The sequence below is a fragment of the Anser brachyrhynchus genome (genome assembly GCF_964034855.1).
Source record: "Anser brachyrhynchus genome assembly, chromosome: 19".
Classification (NCBI taxonomy): Eukaryota; Metazoa; Chordata; class Aves; order Anseriformes; family Anatidae; genus Anser; species Anser brachyrhynchus.
In genome coordinates this window covers 6,174,022-6,194,918 of record NC_137712.1, presented here as the reverse complement: position 1 = coordinate 6,194,918, position 20,897 = coordinate 6,174,022, and the positions used below count along the sequence as shown (strand labels likewise).

At 61.1% G+C, this 20,897-nt stretch overlaps 1 long non-coding RNA gene across 3 annotated transcripts in view; it reads right to left on the bottom strand.

Moving 5' to 3' along the window:
* The window catches only part of LOC308180266, a 29,777-nt gene that overhangs the window by 6,986 nt on the left and 1,894 nt on the right, over window positions 1-20,897 (bottom strand). The window contains exons 2-3 of one of the 3 annotated variants that reach the window (XR_013940853.1): window positions 10,136-20,235; window positions 1,829-9,858 (exon numbers count right to left, since the gene is read on the bottom strand). This is a non-coding gene — a long non-coding RNA (uncharacterized lncRNA). Of the gene's footprint in view, window positions 1-1,373; window positions 20,236-20,897 lie in introns of those variants that run through there. The other 2 variants (XR_013940851.1, XR_013940852.1) reach the window with 2 other exon arrangements.

Genomic DNA, 20,897 nt, shown 5'->3' with positions numbered 1-20,897 from the left:
TGCCGAGCCAGGGAGGTGGCACACCGTGTCCCACGTCCCTGCCCCGGGCAGTGGCTCTGCCAGGATGCTTACACGAGCAGAACCGGGGCTGCAGAAGCCTCGGCTGCTGCGGCGCTGTCAGCGAGGAGCCCAGCCCGGCTCTGCAGTCCCAGGCTCTGCTTGGGTCCTGCGGAGAAAACGAACCCTCAGCTCCATCCCGCCCTGCTGTACAGCAGAACTGCCATGTCAGGGAGGGTTTGGAGAGGAGCCCCATCTTCCTCTTTCCAGTTCCCTCTTGCCAGAGCAATCCCCATCCCCTGGGGTACGCTGCACCTTGCTGTGAGCATCCTGGCAGATAAAGGGTCCCCTTCTGGCTGCAGTCCCTCTGAGCCTCCCCGGCTCCCTGCTTTGTGCCCGGAGCCCTTTCCTCCTCCACAGCCCCATCTCCGGGAGGGCCACGCTTGCAGCTTGTGGCTCCGGGAAGGGTCTCATCCTGCTCAGGGACACTGCGTGCCCTGGCACCGGGGCAGCCGGGCTGAGCCAGCGGGAGCGGGGTGAGCAGCAGCCCGGCCGGTGCCTCCTGGCTCTGCTCAGCGCCGGGGTGCTGGGCTTGGCTTTCCTGGCTTTGAAGTGCTTCCGCAACGGCCAGGAGGCTTCAAGGGGAGTTTTCAGCTGAGCAGGGAGATGCTGCAGTACAGCAGCGAGCTGGAGCCTCGGGGAAGGTGGTCGGCTCTTGCCTCTGCCACAGACTTTCTGGGATAACCTCGGTCAAGGCTTTTTGTGTGGCTTGTCCTGCTTTAAAACAGGACTCCCCGCTCCTCCTGCCGTGCTGCTAAACCTGCTTGTGCTCAGCTCCTGGCTGGGAAGGGAGGGGAGCAGAGGGTCCCCACAACCCCCTGCTTTTTTAGCAACTAACCTTTGCCGGGGGGACCGGGGGAGCTCTCTTCCCGCGGGGTTTTCACCCAGGCATGACATTGCCTTAAGCTCGCCGCTTCCTCCCCACAGAGCTGGAGGAGAGGCTGGTTCCTGGCGGCTCGGAGGAGGCTGCTCGCTCCTGCCAGAGCTGCACTGCAGAGCTCTGAGCCACAGCTCCCCATGCCCGGGGCTCGCCGGCCCCATTGCAGGACAGGAGGGGACCTGGGGCCGTGGGGCAGCCGGTCCCACCGCCACCCCTAAGAGCATCCGTGGGGCCCCAGCTTGCACCCTCGCCTTTTGCTGAGGCCTGTGGCGAGTTGCAGGCTCGGTCGCTTGGGGTGTAGGTGCCCAAGGGAGCACCCGGGGCTGGGTGAGGAGCTCCGTGGGGAGCACGGCACCTGGGGTGCTGCGGTCCGCCTCGCCTCCCCCACGGGAAGGAAGGACACATCCAAGGGATCCCCTGGGATCATCGCACCCACCTGGGGCTCGGGGCTGGCACCCAGGGGTGCCAGCACGACGCATCCCTCCTCCTCCATCACCCTCCTCCCCGTGCCCAGGGCAAGGTGTCCAGGCACGGAGCCCACCCAGGGGCGATGGAGCGAGGGTGGCTCCTCTCCGGGGGAGCCCTCGGCTCCCCGCTCTTCCCAACAGAGCACGCAACGGTTAAATTCCTTTCCAGCTGAGCTGGCAAGCAGAGCCCAAGCATATTAGTCAGATCCCTGTAGGGGGTGGGGAGGAGGAAGGAGCAGGCAGCGAGGAGGGGCCGGAGCCCAGCACCGAGCGCAGCTATTCTCCGGGGCGAGTGCGGGGAGGCAGGCGCAGCAGGAGTTGCTGCTTCCCAGAAACTTGATTATTTTTAACCCAGGAAGAAGAAAGGAAGGAAAGGGGAGGGGGGGGGGGTAGAAAAAAAATAAAAAAAAAGGGGAGGGGGGGTAAATCTGGAGGAACCGGAAAACAAGCAGTTGGCATTTGCACACAGCTTTGCGGGGGGGGGGGGAGAGGGCGGTGGCGAGGCGCTGGGGTGCCCGGCGCACGGGCACGGGGACGCAGAGCGGTGCCAGTCCCTGCTGGGGGTGTCCCCGCTGGGTGCCCCAGGGCTGCTGGATGTGGCTGGGTTTCCTCCCAGCCTTTGCTTGCACGCAGAGGGCACCGCATCCCGCAGGCCTCTGCTCCCCCTGCTTGGGACTGCGGCTGTGTCAGAGACCCCGAGGGCAGCGGGGGCTTTGCAACCTTCTGGGGCAGCTGCTGTGAGTCCCGCATCTCCGCAGGGCCGGGGCTGGCAGGGGCTCCATGGGGAGCTGGGGGTCCCCAAATCGCTCTGGAAGGCCGGCCAGGCTGCCCGAGGGAGGTTTTGGGTTTTTTTTTTTCGGGCAGCTGGAGAGAAGGTATGGCGGAGGAGAAAGCAAGGTCTTACTTCTTTCATTGCTCAACAATGCTGCGATGGGAGTCTGGCACGGGAGAGCTGCAGAGCCGTCTTGGTGCCGTTCCCACTGCATTACGTGGTTGTGTTTGGTCTGAGGTACAAAGCCCTGGGGCGGGCGTTTCGAAGCCCTGCAGCTGGCAGAGCTTCAGGGAGCCTCTTCCCCGAGCCCCGGGGTGCTGCAGAGCCGGGCGCTGGCTTCAAAGCGCTGATGGGACCCTCGTGGGACCCTCATGGGACCCTCACGGGACACGCTGTGCGTCGGGCTCCTCCCGGCCCAGGGCCAGCACGGGCTGGCACAAAGCTCCCCGTGAAGGTCAAATGTTTCCCCAAACCCACAAGGTGAAGAGCTGCCCACCCCCCGTATTTCTATATTGCTGCAGCACCCACGCTCGCGTGGAAGCTGGGTGTCCCCCGTGGCTGTAGCACCAGCCTGACAAACCCTGAGTCCTTCCATAAAACACCTCGTTCTCCTCGGTAAAAACCCTCAGTTTTGTGTTTTCTTGTGCCGCTCGCTGGGGCCCTGCCTGCTCCCCCCGGCACTGCCCAGACATCAGGGACGTGAGCAGTGGGCAGGGCGGGCGCTTTCCTCCTGTGACCATCACCTGGGGAGCCCCGTGTGGAGAAATGTGTCTCCTCATGGCCAGCCCACCTCGAACGAGGGGCACGAGTGCCTCCCCATGCAGGTATTGCCATCTCAGTCCTTTGTAGGAGGACTTCTGCTGTCATTTTTTCCGGTCTGCTGCAGTGGCTAGATCCAGAATGGGCCTGGATTTGTCCACACAGCAACGTCGGTGCCATCTTCTCAAGGAGAAGTCCTTGGTTTGGCAGACATGGCCAGGCCTGGTCAGAAAATGGTTCCTGTTCCCCAAAGGTGACAACGACAAAGAGCTCGCCCGAGCCAGGTTTGGTTCGGAGCAGGGAGCGGTCGCCTCTCAAACTGCAGAGCAGTTTATTTTTTCCATCTATTTTTTGTTTAAACCAACAAAAGCTCTCAACCTCCTGGCCAAGGTGCCCCTGCGCTGATGGGTCTAGGTGGGGGTCACCCACATTCAGCCCCCAGGGCAGGCTCACCCCGTCCTGGCCACGCAACCCGGAGCTCCCCCGCCACCAGCCCGGCTCTCCAGCGAGCAAAACGTGCGAGTCGCCGGGTATTCCCTCGCGCCTCCCTTCTGAGCATTAACAGTGCTAATTAAACCCGAGCTGTGCTCGGTGTCGGGAGGGATCAGCTGCCTTTCCCAGCAGAGAGGCTGCGGGGACGGTCCCCGGAGCCATGGGGCAGGGGAAGGCCCTTTGGCCACGCTGCTCGCTCAGCTCCCTGCTCTCGGCGCCCACGTTTTGGGGACGGGCGAAGAAGCCCCGGAGCCGTGGGGTGGGATGGTTGCAGCTCCCCAAACTGGAGGCAGGGCAGAGGGAGGACACCCAGCCTTCCTCGTGGCCTCTTCCCCTCCGTCTTACTTGGAGCTGGCTCTCGCCGGAGGGCCGGGGTGGGCACGGCGCGGGCATTTGGGTGCACGGCAGGAATTCCTGACTCTCGGCCAGTTTTTGGTGTTATTTCCCTGCTGGGAGGCTCCAAAGGCAGAAAAACCCCTCAGAGGGCAAAGGGCCTGAGAGGGGAAGGGGTAACTCGTCCGAGAGCAGCGGGGAGGGAGGACGGAGAGGGGAAGGGAGCAGAAGAGAGATGGAAGGATATTTTCCTGGGATTTTGCCCGGGAGAATTCCCATCGCTTCCTTAAACCAGCAGAGCTGCAGAGCTTGCCCTGCCGGAGCAGCACGCCTCGGGTGCCCACGGGGAACCTGAGGCACCGACCTCCCCAACCCCAATCCCTGTGCCCCAGAACCCCGACAGCCCAAAAAGCACCCAAAAAGCAGCGAAGGGCCCCGGGGCTGCAGCAGGACCCGCTGCCACCCCCAGGGGTCTGCGGGCTGGGGCTGGCACCCGTCGCCCCCCCGCCACGCAGGGCGCACGGGGCCGGGGTCTGCTGGGGGCGAGGGGTGACGGAGGGCCCTCCGAAGAGCCCCTTGTGCTGCAGGGAGACCAGCTCGCCGCTGGCAGGGTATTTTTTTTTTCTTCCCCGCTCTTTGTTAAGCTCCCTTTCAGCTGAAATGGCAATGCCTGGGTGTTCTGAGCTGACAATAATTGCTGCAGTCTAGACACTGTCTGGTATGAGGCACGGGGAATCAAAGAGGCCCCTTCTCTCGCTGCGACTTTCACACATGCTCCCTCGCTCGGGCTCCTTCCTTCTCCCTCTCCCATGTTCCCTCGGTCTTTGCCTCTTTTTTTTATTTATTTATTTTTTTTATGGCTCCCCTCTCTCCGCATCTCGCGGAGATGGAGGAGAAGCGTCAGCATCTTCCCCCCCACGCGCTCCCTCTCTGCCGTCTGTTCCTCTCCCGGCTCCCCCTCTCCCTCTCTCTCTCTCCTTCCCTCATCTGTCTCCTCGCTCTCCTTCCTCCACTCTTACCTTTATGCTATTCCCTTCCTCCCAAAGTTAGCAGAGAAGCGGGAGGGTGGGGGCTGCCTGCGCCGGGCTTTAACTCCTTCCTCACCCTCTCGCGGCTCTCCCCTTCTCGCCTGCGCTGGGTGCTGGGTGCTGGCTGTGGGGCTCCCGTGGGTCCCCTGGAGGTCCAGGAGGTGCCTGCAGGGGTTGCAGCGGGCTGGAAGCAGCCTCAATCCCCGTGCCAGGAGCTGAGGGCTGCCCCTGGCACCTCCACCCTGGCACCTGTGGGTGCGGAGCTCTCTGCGCGCCCCTTCCCTGCGCCACCGGCACCCGACGGGGCTGGGCTGGGTGCCCCAGGAGGGTGCCCCGCATCCCTCAGCATCGCGGTGCTGCAGGTCCAAGGAGGTGTGACAGCTTCTGCAGCGCCTCTGTCACCTCCACGCCCAGCCCTTGGCGAGGGAGAAGGCGTTTGGGAGCCCCGGGGGGGTGGCAGAGCTCCCCAGCCCCCTGTGCCCCAACTCCAAACGTGGTCAAATACTCGCTGGGATGTCTCCCTAGCCCCGAGGGAACCCATCCCTGCCCGCTCAGGGACTTGGGTTGCTCCTTGCAGTGCTGCGGCGAGCCAAAGGAGGTGGTTTTGCAGCCACAGGCCCATGGGGACATCGGTGCCGGGGGGAGATGGGTCTGAGCTCGCGGCACTGCTGCTGCCTTGGAGCGGACACGGTCTCCGTGTCGCTGGCATTTCAACAGGGTGCTGTGTGGCAGTTCCAGTCGTGCCCAGAAATCAGGTTTTTGTGCCATAACACCATTAACAGAGCGCTTCTAGCTCGGTTCTGGCCTTCTATTAACCCCTGATCCCTGTGCAAAAGCCCCTTTTTCTGTAGAACCCGGCTAAATAACGCCAGGTTCTTGCACACGTATCCTGCTTGCTGCCAGATCTCATCGCAGAGGAAGGATCACAAAAGCTTTTACCGGTGGGGAAACTGAGGCACGGGGCAGGGCAGCCATTCGGCCAGCCTGCTGCCCCCACAGGGCCGCACGATTCTCTAATTTTGGGGTCCAACTTGGGGGTCAGGTGCTGGCTGGTGGGCAGAGCAGCTCTCCCTGCGACCCCCTGCCCCGCTCGCCGTCGCCCAGCATCTCGGTGGCGGCCGTGCTGCTTGCTTACCACGGAAAAGCCACATTAGGAAAGTATGCGCTGTATTTTTAACTGTCTATAATGCAATTTAGCAGCTGGAAACGAGGACGAACGCCAACCCCGTGCAATCAGCCAGATCTCCGCCGTCCACAGGCGAGCGCTCGGCGGACTCGATGCGTTTTGCTAGGGCTGGAGACCTCGTTTGGGAAAAGGGGCGAGGGAAAAAAGCCTTGCCCTCGGAACGGGCTCTGCCTCGAGGGTGCGGGAAGGAGGCGAGAGGGGCCAGCAGCTGCCGGGTGACACGCTTGTCCCCGAAAGCCACCGCTGCCGCCTGCCTCTAGCTGGCCAGGTCTGGCTCCCCGAGGAGCTGGGTGTCTTGGCTCCGCTTCGGGGCCGGGATTCTTCGCATGATCTGGCAACGGGGCTTGCAGCGGGGGTGGCCGGGAGCCGAGCTCTTCCGAACATCTGGTCTGCACCCGAGGCACTTCACGGGCTAAAATTGCCCCCGCCGTCCCCCCGGGCCAGGTCCCACCGCCGTCCTGCTCCTTGCACCTCTGCCCTCCTGCAAGACCCCCGGGGCTTTGAGGGGGGGGGGGGGACATCTCCCAGTCCTGCCCCCCCGGGGGGAAGCCCCCGCGGTGAGGCACACGCAGGGAGCTGCTTTTCCCCGGAGCAGCAGGGGGATGGAAGCTGCCTGCAGCTGCGCTGGATACTCAGCGCCCTGGGCCATAAAATCCAGCATGGGACAGCCAGCGCCTCGTGGGCAGGGGGCTCAAAGCGGGGGGCTTCGCTGAGCGCTCGGGGGCTGTAGGACCCACTGCTGCTCCTGCTGTCCCCCGGGAATGCTCAGGGGTCGTTTGCACAAATTTTAGGGGCTTGATGCAAAATCTCCCCATGGCTGGTGGCAGTCGTGGCCAGGACGCGGCTCCGCAGGGAGCAGCTGTTTTGCCTGGGCCATGTTTTTTTAATTATTATTATTTTTTATTTCATTTTTCATTATTTATTTTTTTTAAGCGGCCCAAATGCTGCTGGGGGTGGTGGTGGGGCAGCTTGGCCATCATGGCACACTCACAAGGTGCCTTGGCCAGGCGCTGCCCGCCGGTGATGCCCGATGGACGGAGGCTGCCGCGGGCTGATGAGACCTCAGTGGGCAGAGCCAGTGGTTAAAAAAAAAAAAAAAAGGGCTGATAGTGCGAGATAAAACGGGAGAGGAAGCACAGGAAGGGAAACAACTCGCCCAAGGTCGTCCCTGGGCCAGCAGCAGAACCAGGAATAAAACCCAGGTGTCCCTGGGTTGTGCTCACACCCGTGGGTGCCGCACGCTGCCGTCCCCAGGCAGGGGCTGCTCGGTGCACAGCTGGTTTCCCAAAGCCTCCAGTGCCCTCTGGAGCCCCGCCACAGGCCGTGGGGCTGCTCTGCGCGTGGAGAAGGGGAGTCCTGGAGATTTGGGGGTCTCTATTCCCCGAGAGCATCCCGTGCCACGCAGCCAGGGTCCGAGCCCTGCTGGGCGGATGGCGAACGCTGTTGGATGCTGGCTGATAAGGCAGGGTGGTTAAAAACACTGCCTTTGTTTTGGAGCTTATCTCCAAATCCTAATGAAAACAGACACAGAGGGAAGCCAGGGACATTGCAAGGGGAGGACTCGCACCCAAGCGCGATGGGGCTGGGGCTGGGAGATGCTGTGCGGGGGGATGTGGCTTGGTTTGAGGGTCCGGTCAGCTCTGGTAGAGAGATACAGCACAGGGGAAACGAGATTATAAAAAAACTTGGGGGCAAAACCAGGGAATTGGGGCAAAACTGTTGGGTCCTACAACCAGGGAGGGAGAACCAGGCTGGGGTGGCTGCGATCCCCCCTTCCCAGCCCAGCAGCACCCTGAATCTGGGAATCCTCCTTGTTGTTTTTTTTTAATTAGGGGCTCCATGAGGAAGAAAAACCTTGAAACCAAGGAAACGAGGGAGACAAAAAGGAAAACGTCGGCTCCTGCGAGGCGGAGCAAGCTGGCCGCGGCACCCCGGGGTGAGGGTGGGTGCTGCCGTGCTGGGGCACAAAGGTGAGCGGTGGTGGTGCAGGAGGAGGGGGAGAAGGCGAAAGGAAGGGCAACACGGGGGGGGCAAGTGGCAGAAGATGGAGTCCTTCGCCTTGAAGGAGGGAGTGGGAACGTTTGGCAGGTGGGGATAGCTCCACGAGGGAAGTCCTGCGTGCCGAGGTGGCTTCAGCTGCAGCCTGGGCCACTTGGAGGAGACTGTTTTGGTGCAGGAGGTGCGGTGGAGGAGGCGAGCAGAGGTTTTTAGGGAAGCTGTGGAGCAGACAGCAGCTGGGGTGGGCTCAGCAAGCCCACGAGGAGCTGGTCCAAAAGTTACGGGGACAGGTCGGGATGGGGAGCACGCGCGTGCGGCCGCAGCCGTGGCCGTGCCCAGCACTGTAAATCGCGGCGCTGCAGCTCAGAGGCTCCGCCGAAGGAAATAATCCTGGCCAGGTTTGTGAATTCCCCCTGAACAAGCCCAGTTTTCCCCACCAAGCGGCAGCACCCCGCGATCTCCATCACGGCACGTGCAAAACGACGCCAGGCGACACGAAGCAGCGTTTTGGCGAGCGGCGACGGGCCGGGTGGGCAGAACCCGATCAGCCCCAGTTTTCCCCCATTTGGGCTGGCGCTGAGCGGCGTCGAGCTTACAGGGGGGGCACGCTGGCAGCCCCCCACCCCTCTCCCCGTGCCCCCCATCCCGTGCTGCCCCTCGCACGGCGGCTCGCCCCGCTCCGCAGCCGCGTTGCGCCGGGGGGACGGCAGCGTGCTCTTTTCCCGCGCGTCCCCCCGAGGGTTTTTTCCATTACACAGGCAGAGCAAGAGCGGAGCTGCCTCGCGCGCCCGGCTCCCCCGCCTGCAACCTCTGGCACCGCTTTTCCAGCGGCACATTGTGCAAATGTAACCTTTCAGCAAGCCGCTCCTACGGCAGGAAGCCGTGGGGCCGCCGCTGCTGCCAGGAACGCAGCCGGCGCGGAGCTGGAAGGCAGCCCGTTAATCAGAGCCGGCTGACAGCGAGGCGCAGCCTGCCCAGCAGATTTCGGCTCCCTCTCCCTCGCCCGGCCGTGCCTGAGCCTCTCCCGCTCGCTGCGGCTCGGCTGCGCTTTCCTCCTGCCGTTCTGCCTCCCTTTCTTCATCCTCCTCATCCTCCTCTTCATCCTCATGGGGTGTCCGGCTGGCTTTGCTCCCTGCTCCGGGCTCCTTGCTCCCTGCCGTGTGCTGTGCGGGGTGAGACCTGCCCTCAGCGCAGGGCTTGGTGTGGCCAGGGGCTGGGGGGTCCCAGTGGGGGCTCCGTGTGCCATCCCCTGCGGCCACAGCACCCCCCACAAGCAATGCTTGCACCCACACCAAGGCAAAATGCAGACCAGAGCATCAAACCCATCGCCACCCGGCAGCACCATGCCCAGGACACTGATGGAAACCCATGTGTGGCTACAGGGGGGGGCTCACTGTGGGGCAGAGCCCCCATTCCTGAGCCCCCAGACACTGGGATGGGGTCTCCCAGCAGGGACACCCAGCTGGGTGCTCCCCAGCAGGCACAGCTCAGCTGGACTGCCGCGTTTTGCCCTCTCCAAACAAACCAGCAGCATTTTTGGGAAGCCCCTTGCCCACCTCCAGCCCGCTGGAAAACCCAAAACTGGAGCTGTGGGCCCCGCGGGGAGCATTCGGGCTGGGGGAGGTGGCCGAGGTGACAGCCAGCACTGTCACTTTGGGTGGCTTTGGGTGGAGTTTCCCCAGGCTGAAGGCAGGCTCGTGCCCTGGGAGCCCAGCACAGAGCAGAAGGGGCAGGAGCCCCGCCGGCACCGTCCCCATGCCCTGGGCTCTTGCTCCCTGCCTGCCTTTATTTTTCGTGTCGTTTTCTTCCCGGCTTCGAAGCATTGAAGTGCTGCATTGTAGCATCTGTTTTTGTGGTATTTCCAGCCCAGCTGGAAGCAGGAGGCACTAGAAACCGAGAGATGGAAAGAAAGAAAAAAAAAAAATCAATCTGGCAAGATTTCATCTTGCTGCCGAATTCACCAAAGCCTGGGTGCTCGGAGAGCCTCGCTGCCGGCGCTCGAGCCCAGCTCCTCTCCTCGTCCACCCTCTCCTAATTTCTGGGCTTTGCTCGCCCCAAAACCACCCTCTCGTTCCCCAGTTGCTCTCAGGACACAACACAAAGCATGACCCGGGTGCCGGCGTCGGGGCCGGGCGGATAACGCAGCCGCTGAATTTATTTCACCTTTTCCTCTGGTTGCGAATTGTCCGGGAGCAGATGGCGATTTTCTCAAGTGTGTCCCTTCTTCGAAGGCGCTCACTGAGACAGCGACGGCTCAAACAAATCCGAGCCCCCCTGCAAAGCCATCATTTGGTCTTCCCATCTGCCCAGCCTCTGCTTTCGGCCCGGGCTCGGCTTCAGCCAGCTCCGACGAGCGGGGCAGGATGGGGACGGGGTCGGGGTGGTGCAGCCCTGTGTTCGTCCCCTTAGTTCTGTGACACGGAGCCGTGACAGCCAGGGCAGCCTTTAGGGTACAAAAATAATAGGGTGGAAAGCATTCAGGGGTGAAAGCAGCCTGGCCTGGCCTGGAAAACCTTGGGTGCCAGGGGTATGAGGCAGCGGGTTGTTTCGGGGCCCCTCGTTCATTAATTAAATGGAGGTTGTCAGGAGATTTTAGGATCCCAGTGCTGGGTTTTGGGGTTTTGGGGCTGTGCTCGTGCAGTGCCAGCAATGGGTGAGACGAGCTCGGCCCTCACCAACAAGGTGCCCGGTTCCAAACCGGGGAGCTGCCTCTCCGAGGAGGCGCCAGGGAGTTTGCGTTCAGCCTCTCCGCCCGGGCCAGGAGCCCTGGGGGAGGAAAGGGATGCTCTTAGCGCACCCGAACCCCAAAACAGCCCCAGGAAACCTCACGTGGGGCTGCGCACGGCGGTCCCCGGGCCGGCGGCACAGCCTTCGGAGCCCCAAAACGGGCTGAGCCGGGGGAACATGCTCCTGGGCCCCTCTGCTCCCCTTCCCAGCTGCGTTTTTCCTTCTCCCCTTGTGCCCCCCACCCCAGAGGAGGTCTGTGGGAAGGGGCCAGGACCCCCTGGCAGGGGACGTGGGGAGGGGGCCGCTGTGTAACCGGACCCCCCTGCGCGGCCCTGCGCCAGGAATGCCTGCGCCGAGGGGGGGCTGCCAGGGGCTGACAAAGGGTGAGAGGCTTTGAAATGCAGTTTCCTCTCCCCCTTCCACCTCCCCCGTGGGTTAAACAAATACCACCCCCATCCCGGCCTGGGGATGCCTCCCCGCGTCTAGCAGCCTTTTGTTCCCAGGCTTTTGTTCAGGGAAGGGGCCGGGACCCCCCCCCTCTGCCCCCCCCCCCCCCGGCCTCCCCCAGGGACCCCCATGCGGACCGGGTCCTGAGCTGCCCGGGGTGCTGAGCAGGAGGCAGGGGGTGAGGGCTGGCTCTGTGCCTTGTCACAGGGCTTGGGGACACCCCCAGAGCCACCTCGGTGGCCGCCAGCTGCTGTCCCCCCCCCCCTGCTGATGGCAGGGCCGCTTTCTGCCCGTCCCTGGAGGCAGGAGAAGGAGGGAGCTGCTGCTCGGCCTGTCCCCGCTCCGTCCCCTCCTGATGTCACATCGCCACCAGCCTTCGGGTTTTCACCTGGGTATGGCCGTCGACCTCACACCGCCCCCCCCGGAGCACCCCCAGATGGTAACGCACATCCAGTACCCATGGGACCTCAGAGGAGGGGGGGGCACTGGCTGCGTCCTGGTGGAAAAAGCCCAAACCAAAGCCTGGGGGTGCTGCGGAGACCCCCTGCCCACCGGGAACCCCTCAGGTCACTTCTTATTTCCCATCCCAAAAGCCAAGGCACGAACGCCCTGGGCAGGCATCACTTCAGGCAGTCTCCTTCTGGAGCCAGAAGCTGGGGGGGATGAAGCCTTCGGAGGGTGAAACAACCCCGATACGCCCAGGGAAACCTCCAGCCACCTTCCCTGCCCATGACACTGTTGTGCTGCGTAAAAGAAACTCCGGAATTCACCAAAAGCAAAAGGTGAGACCCGAAACGAACCCTTCGGAGGGCAGCCCCTGGACGGGAGCACTGCAGATGTTGCCTGTTCCTGCTTTGCATCAGGAATCACACGAAGGAAATAAATCTCTGTTTGTTTGTTTGTGTGTGTGTGTGTGCACATTGAAGCTGTGAAAGCAGCCCCGGGATGGGTGGAAACATTTTGTCCCAGCCTCAGCTCCCCCTTCCCGTCCCTGTCCCCACGGCGCTGACGCTGCTCCAGCCTCTCCGGCCAGCTGCGACCAGGGGGTGAGGAGCCTCTCGGGCCACAAAACCTCCTGGATCCCCCCCACCTCTGTGATTCCCCATTACCAGGACGGGGAAGATGCCCCAGGACACCGCTCCCTAAGGGCTGGGACCCCCAGCAAAGCTCTGCTGGGGTGGGGGCTGAAGCAGGAGGGCTGGCACGGGGCAGCTGGGGGTGCTCAGCACCTTTCTGTCCCCTGAGTTTGCAGCTGGTTGCCCCCAGGGAGCAGCACTGGAGTTGCACCAAGCACCCCAGCACCTGAACACCCCAGCACCCCGGCACCCAGCACCCCAGCACCCAGCACCCCAGCACCCCAGCACCCAGCCCTCCGGCCGCGGCACGGCCCCGGCTGAGCGCAGCGGGGAGGCTGCGGCCCCCCGGGGGAGAGCAGCCCCGCAGCCCCAGCGCCGCGCTCGTCACCCAGACAAGAGATCAATAACTAATTTCGCTGCAGCAGCAGCGCGGGTTTTTTTCCAATAATTGTGAGCCGGCGGTTGGGAATGAGGCTCTCAGCACCGCTCCACACTAACCTGCACCCGATCAATCGCCACACCGCTGGGGCAGCAGGAAAACTCATTTTTCTCTTTTTCTTCCCTCTCGCCAGCCTCCTCCCGCTCCCTCCTGCCTACCCCCGGCTTGGTGCTGCCAGAGGGGCTTCGGACGAGCGGAGGCTGCGTCCCCTCGCCCGGTGGGGTGCGGGCTGGGGTTTTGTAGAGCTGTCCCCATGCGTGGTGGCAGCCCTGGGCTGCTCGTCCCGTGCCACCCCACAGTCCTGGAGGTTTGGTCCCATCTCCCGTGGGCCAGCACTGAGCATCGGGCTCAGCATCCCACTTGAGGATCGCAGAGGAGTGGTTTCACCTCTCCTTCGTGGAGATAAGGAGCTCCCGTTGAGTGCCCTGGCTACCGGGCTGTGGATTTAGTGGCCCGTTGGAGCCTCTACATCATGGCCCTTATATTTTCAGTGACACGGAGAAAGCTCTAAGATTTCGTCCTCTGTGGGGTCGGTTTGCTCTAGCTCATGAGCCCTGCTGAGTTTCTCCGCTATAATTACTTCTATTATGTCTATAACTGCACCGTGCCTCAGTTTCCCCATGTGTAGCTGCAAGAGCTGGTGCTGAGAACACCCCTCCTGCTCCCCGAGCCAGCCGGGTCTGGGCCCAGGGCTGGAGCCGGGGCTGGTTCCCAGCTCACAGGGCCTGGGGTAGGGCTTGGTTTTGGGGTCCCTGCACTGATCTCCAGGGTCCCCAAATCCATGCAATCAGAAGGCGTCAGGGAGCGATGCTGCATGCAGCACCCCCTGCCCGTGTGCTTCGCTCCAGCTTGGGGACGGTGCCGCAGGGGTGCGCAGTCCCCACCCTGAGCAACGGCCCCAGCAGGCAGCCACCAGAATGCGCTCATGCCTTTCTGGTGAACCAGCTCGTGACTCCTACAATTCATATTTTCCTTAACCCTCTTTCTATGCTCTGATTTTTTTTTTTTTTTTTTTATTTGCATCGTGCCCTGGCTGTGTCGGGCTTGCAGATCTCACGCTAGCACCACCTGGCCAGCAGCTACGAATCACGAAGCATCGGCCATGCCCGGAGCAGCCGAGGTTGCTGCTCGATAGCAGGAAGGATGGCTATCATAACGTAATTCCATGGCTATGGCTAACGTAGTCCTTGCTGTGGCAAAACCCCCAGACACCAGCACCGGGGCCCTCGTCCTTTCTCCCTAATTTCAGCCCCCTGCTCCCTGGCTCCCCAGGAGCACCCCCATGAACTGAGCACCGCCTTCCCTGCACACTGCCAGGCAATGCCTGCATAATTTCAAAGTTTTATTACGTGCCTCGAAGGCACTTATTGATCAGGGTCCTCTCCAGCCGACGGAGCTTTTAGCGTGTCCTGGGCTGGCTGAAGCCTCAGCCCGTCCAGCTTTACCAAGCTGTGGCTTCAGACCTCCGTGGCATGGGATGCTGCTGCTGCTCCCGGCAGCGGCTCTCCGACGCACGTCCCGCCGCAGCTGGCTGCGCTTCCCCTTGGGTTTTCAGCTCCTAAACCCGAGCCCAGGCCAGCTCCCAGGTGGGGAATCCCACTGAGAAGGATTTTCCTGGAAGGGCTTGAGGTGAGTCCGAGCTGTGTGCTTGGCACGCGGGGTGAGGGCAGCCGGGGCGCTTTCTGCCTCGCTGCGGCTCCAGGTGCTGCTCCTGCACAGCAACGGCAGCCCCTGGGGGATGCTCGAGGGGTCCCAAGAGGAGCTGGGAGCGGAGGGCGCAGCATTCAAACTTTCTTTACCACTGTCAGAAGCAGTGGGGCCACCATGCTGCCATCAAGGGCCACTGAGCTGCCACCTAGGGCCACCACGGTGCCATCGAGGGCCACCTATCTGCTTTGGTGCGGGGCGGTGGGTGGGCGCACCCCCGGCCTCCTGGTGCCAGTACCAGGCTCCCCATGCCACTGCCACCCCCGGGGTCTCAGCACTGCTGGGACCCCCCAGAATGGGTGGGGGCTTTGCCACCCAAACCCCTTGCATGGTGCTGGGGGAGCACCACCACGGTGACCCTGGGGGTGCCAAACCGGCCACCTGCACCCTCTCCCAGTTTTGGTGGGCTCAGGGGTCACCATGCCCTCGTCCCAGCATCCCCCAGCCCCGGGGCTCCCGGTGAGGGTGGGGGCATCAGGAGGGGGCTTCTGGGGGCCCCCGCTGCCCACACGGCTCCTTTAAGAAGCCCATAACCAGCTCCAGGAACGAGCTCAAGGTCACAGCAGGAAACCTGCGGACTTGGCAGCGAGGAGGAGAAGGGAGCGGGCGGAGGGAGGGAGGAGGGAAGCAGCCGGAGATAAAACCCAACTCGCCGCCAGGGAGCGGGGACGCTGCCGGGGGAGCCGCAAGGTGGGGTGCAGCGGGGTGCACGGCAGGGGTCCCACCCTTGGGTGCCCAACCCCAGAACCTCAAGGTCCCTCTCCGCAGTGCCCTGTGCCCTCCCATGTGCCCGAAGCTGTCCGAGCAGAGCAAAGTCTCCCCCTGTCCCCAGAGCCACCCCGGGGCTGCCCAGCCGGAGCCATGTCTGTGCCACAGGGACACCCACGAGGTTTCCCAGCTCCGTGGGAGCAGAGCGGGAGGGAGGTGCTGGCCGGGAGGGTCGGATCCTGCAGCAGCCCCCAGCACTTACCTTGCCCGGATGGTTTCATTCATAAAGCAGCAGCTCCCGGAGTCCCACGGTCTCTGTCTTTGTGCCAGCCCTGGGGGATCTTTGGAGCCGTCCTCGCCGTCGAGCACAGGGACAAAAAAAGTACATCGTAGAGCCCCAAAGCCCAGGAAGTTAATAACGATTATAAAAAAGCCCTCAACAGCTCATTTTTTAAACCCTTGGCACTGCAACTAACCTCACGATTTTGGGTGGCCGACTCGCCCTCCCGAAGGAGGCGCGCGCCCTCCCCACGCTCACAGCTGGGTTAGAGCATCCCGGGGGCCTGATCCTGCCCCACCACCTGCAGCACATTTACGTGCACGGGGAGCCGCTGCCTCAGCACGTCTTTGGTGGGACAAGCGTGACCAAAGCCTGGGCAGATGCCTGCTCGCCCGACCCGACCCTGGAGGAGACCGGAGCCAAGCTGGGTTTTCTCAGGGGCTGGGGTGGGAGAAGTGGGCTGCAGCGCTGAGGCAGCTCCGTCTTGGCTCGCTTTGGAGATGCCCGATTTTAATTTTCATCAGCAGAATTAATCTGCGGAGCTAGTTTCCCCTCCTCCCCCTTCCCTTCCTTTCCTCCCTGGTTTAGAGGGAGAATCTGAGCGTTTCTCCGAGGAGCTCGGCACCATTAACATTCACTCCTGGCACGAGCGAGCCGTGCTGCAGCGCCAAGCGCAGCCCTCGCTGCAGGGCCTGGCGTTGGCCAGGGGGTGAGGGACAGGGGAACCAGCCCTGACCCCCCCAGACAGCCTCGCCTGGCCCCATTCTCACACCCAGGAAGGGGGCTGCTTTATTTTTGTCACCGTGGTCTTTTAGGAAAATGAACGGCACAGGAGGGAGGGGAGCAGGGTGCTTCCAGCGGTGCTCAGCCCTGGCCGTGCCCAGGGGGACCCTGGCTTCAGGCTTTGCTCTGCAGCCTCCGGGCTGGCTGGGAACTTGGGTTTTTCACCCAAATGACAGCCAAAGTACTCTGGGGATGGGACCCAAGCTGGGGGGCCAAGAGCAGCCTCAAATCTTGCAGGAGTTGGGGTTTTACGTGATGCAAATTGGTGGCCCTGGGCTGTCCCAGACTTGCATAAAGTTGTGGGCTTTTTTTTTTTTTCTTTAATAAAGATTAATAAAGATGAATTAATTCCTTATTACTGTTATTATTACCATTACTATGATTATTACAAAGCTGCTGCCCCTTGCAATAACTCACATGATTTCCGCAACACCTGCACAACCCCAGTCCGCGGCGATACCCTCCAGCCCCAGATGCCACCTTCCCCTGCCCCCGTGTCCCCTCCACGGTGCTGTCCTGGGGGCTCCATCCTGTCCCCCTGATCCCCGTGGTCCTCTCTTGTCCCAGCTCAGCATCTCGGCGCTGTGCCCCCAGATCCACGTGCTGTGCACAGCCCAGGCTGCTCCCAGACGGGATGGGGTGAAGGATGCAGCAGCTTTGCAATCGGGGGGGGGGGTGCTGGTGGGTAGCAGCAGCCCCTTGCAGGGAAAAGGGACTTTTGCAACAGCCGCTGTCCTTCGGCTTTAATCGAAGCCAGGGGTGCATGCACAAACCCACCCGCAGCACTCGGCTGCTAAAACCCTTCCCTCGGTGGCAATCCAGCCCGCGCTGCCGGCTGGGGGCACGCGATCGGCTCCGAGTGGGAAGTGCAACCAAAGCAGCCCAGCCCAGGAAGGAAAAAGCAGCAAAGAAAAAAAAAAAAAAAAGAAAAAGTTAAGTTGGGATGGAAAAGAAACGTTAACTCCCCGCCCCGGATGCGGCAGCCCTCTGACCCCAGAGCTCATCCCAGCCAGGCGCGGAGGTGAGCGTGAGCCTCACGCTGTGGCGCGCCGTAGCAATAGCTGCCACGGGCGCTTTTGCCTGGATGGAAAGAGGAGGTTTTGCTTTATCGGCGTTCCTGGCTCTGTGCAGCCCTTTTTTTTTTTTTTCTTCTTTCTGGCTGTGGAAGGGAGAAAGCCTTGTGTGCCGAGCCCGTCGAAGCCCAGGCACGCTGCTCCGCAAGGGCAGGGAGGCGTTTGCCGAAACGAGACGCCGAGCGCTTTATTTTTAGTCCCGGTTTAGCAAGTATTAATTAATAAGAGTGTGCATGCTAATGCTGAAATGACACAAGCTGCAGCGCCCGAAACGAGTATTTGGGGCTTGTCTGCGCAAGGATTTACGGCCGCATGGGTTAATGGGTGCTAAAGCATTGCTCAGACTGCAGGAACGGGCTGACACGGCACGGGGCTGGGCGTCCTGCCGCCGAGGAGCCCGGTGTTGGCTGTGTGGGGTGCTCAGGGCTGTGCTGGGGCCATGCTCTGCCTCTTCCATGCGGCACCCAAAACTGGCGGGAGGCTTTGCAAAAAGTGGTTCACTTCGGTCTGTCCCAGGTGGGGCTGTGCTGCCGTGGGTCACGCCTTGCAAAAGGGTTTATCGGCAGCAAAAGACCAGCAGGGATTTTTTTTTTGGCACGCAAAAATCTTTAAGCTCCAGCAACATTTAGGCTGTGAAGTGGTGGGGACGGGAAGGGCCAGCTCCTCGCGCACCAGCTGCTGGCCCAGCAGCGTGCAGTGACCCGAGGGCACCCGCCTCTGGTGCCACCAAGGGTGGGCATGCCCTAAACCAAGAGCAGAGCCCGAGGTTGGGTTTGTGGCCTCTTGTAGGATGCGCCGCTCTGTGACAAGGAGGGCTGGGGGCTGCTTTTGCCTGGAAACGAGCCTCTCCCATCTGCAGCTTTGCTTATGCCTTACGTTTTAACCGATTCATGAGGACACCGTGGGTGGAAGGTGTGGACCTGCTTGGTGCTTGAGCTGTGGTGCCCCCACCCAACGGTGGCTTTACCCATGGAGAGCTGCAAGAGCGACCAGAAAGTCACCCATACCTCCAGGGAAACTCCATCCTGTGGGGGCATGAGCAAAGCCGGTGCTGAAGCCTGGGGCTGCTGTTCTCTTTCCCTCTCCGGGGCAGCCAGGGGGCTCCCCTTCATCCCAGGGTGCAGTTTTGGCAGGGTACAGAGCACTGTGAGTATGCAGGGAGGTGTCACACTTGCCAGGGTACCATGATGCTGTGGTTCAATGGAGGTGTTACGGGGGGGATGTGCTGCATCAGGGCTCCAAAGTGAAGGAAAAACCCTATTTTGGGGTTTGGGTACCCCACCAGAGCCACACATTTTTTTGGGGAGAATCTGGGTGCTTGGCTGCCCCCACCAAGGTTGGGAATTAGGCCAAATTATTGAGTCCCTCACTCAAGCCAGCAGCGTGCCCCTGCCCCAGCGTGCTGGCAGTGGTCAACTTCATCACATACAGCACAGGGACTGGCCGGGGGGGGGGGCTGCACGAGAAGCCCTTGCCCGTGGCCTCACCAAAGCCCCAGGGGACCGAGGCGCCTTCCCGTGGGCAGCAGGGCGGCCCTGTTGTGGGTGTTGTGTTGGGGTCGGCTCCCCGAGCATCATATCCCCACAGTGCTCTGCAGCGGCTCGGCTCCTAGCATAGAATTTTAATTTGGTTAGTTGAGTTCTTTAAACAGTGTGAACTTGCTAAGTGCTTTGCATATTTTATGCTCACGAGTAACATTTATCAAACAGAAAGTACAATTAATCAAACAGGGAGCGTTTGTAACTCGGAGCAGTTTGCCTTCACCCACGTCTCTCCCTTTGCACTGCCGCCTCTCCCTCCCCTCTGCCCTGCACCGGCCGTGCACCGGGGCCATGTCACCGTCACCGAGCTGGGACATGTGTGGTGCTCACCACGGCTCGGCCTGGGTGGCTCGCAGGGCACGGCAAGATGTGCTGATCAGACACGCTGCTGCAACCTAGGCTCACTCTCTTGCTCGCTTGCTCTTGCTCTCTCCCTCCGCGCTGCACCGGATATACATATTAAAAAGTTTTATATATGTATACATATTTTTGCGTATGCATATATATATATATGTATACATATACCCATATACTTATATCTACCTATCTGGTGTGTAAACATATGTGTATGTAGGCATGGTGTATAGAGTATGCTGTACATCTACATCTATGTATATGCATGTATGCACAGGTAAATATTTGTATGTATATACATACATAGTCCAATTGCTCTATGTATATGTACATACACATGCACACATATACGTGGTATTATACTCATAATGTTATACACACGGTCTATAGAGATAATTTATATATATACACTATATTATCTATTATCCAGTATCTAGTATATAACATATAAAGTAAATAGTATACAACGTATAGCATGTAGTACAAAGTATCTCATATATAGCATATAATATAAAATGTATAGCATATAGTATAAAGTAAATAGTATATAGCGTATAGTATACGACAGTATAAAGTAAAATATAGTATATAGTATACAGTACATAGTATATTCTATATACTATATAGTGTATAATGTATAACATATATAGTGCATAGCATAGACTACACTTCTCATGTAACAAATGGATTTTACATACTTAGAGCTGCCGGGCACCAGGCAAACAGCAAAGGGACGATGGCCTCTGCCCCCTAGGCGAGCACACGGTGAGGGCAGGGTCACCCAAACCAGCTGCGTTTCAGCTCCAGGGGACACGGGGACAAAGCCCCGGCTGCACAGGGCAGACACCAGCACCGGGGCTGGGGGGGCTCGGAGCTGCCGGGGTTGGTGCTGGGGCACCCACATCGCCACCGGCGTGGGGAGAACCCTCAGCTAATTTATTGTGACCGCCCAGACCGAGCCATGGCACAGCTGAAGGAGCCGGGGGGCGCAGGCATGGGGCAGAGCTTGCAGGGGGTGAGCCCCGCGCCCCCCAAGTTGTTCCGAACACGAGCAGGGCACGCGGAGGGATGCGCCTTGCCCATCACCTGGAACAGCTCGCACAGCCCTGGTCACCTCTCCTCCAAATGCTGGCGCAAAATTAATTAGAATTAATTAATCCGAAAAGGGTAATAAGGGTGATCAAGCACCTGGGGGGGGGGGAGGGAGGAGAAAATCCCTGAACGTTGCAGCGAGGGTGATTGCCCTGAGAGGCGGCGAACGAAGGGAGCAGGAGGCAAGCGTGCGAGGGAAGAAACGGGCTGGCGATGGGGTCCGGGGGGTGTTTGCTGGCTGCTGGCGCACGGAGCCACCCAGGGACAGGACTGAAGCCGGCTGGAGGAGAAGTACTCCAGGCAGCAGGGAGCTGTGGAGCCCGCGGCCACGGGGAGGCTGAGCCGAGGCTGGGCACGGAGGCCGCCGGAGCTGCCACATTTTCACTCGGTTTTGCACAACCCGGCTGGGGGCTCGGAGCTGGGTGGCCAGCGCCTTGGGCTGGGGAGGGGATACTTGGGTTTGCTGTGAGATGGGGGGTTTTTATTAAAAAAAAAAGCGCTCCGTGCGTAGCTTTTTCTTTCTGTTGGGTAAAATCGCAAGGGCCGTTAGCCTGGCACAGCCAGAGCTGGGTGAGAAGGGCAAGCTGCTGCCTTCTGGAGCCTTCCACAGCTCAGAGAGGCGAAGCCCCCGCCGGCCCCATCGCCCCTTCTGTCCTCGGGGGTCTCCATGGCCCTCGGAGGTGTGGGGGCAGCAATTT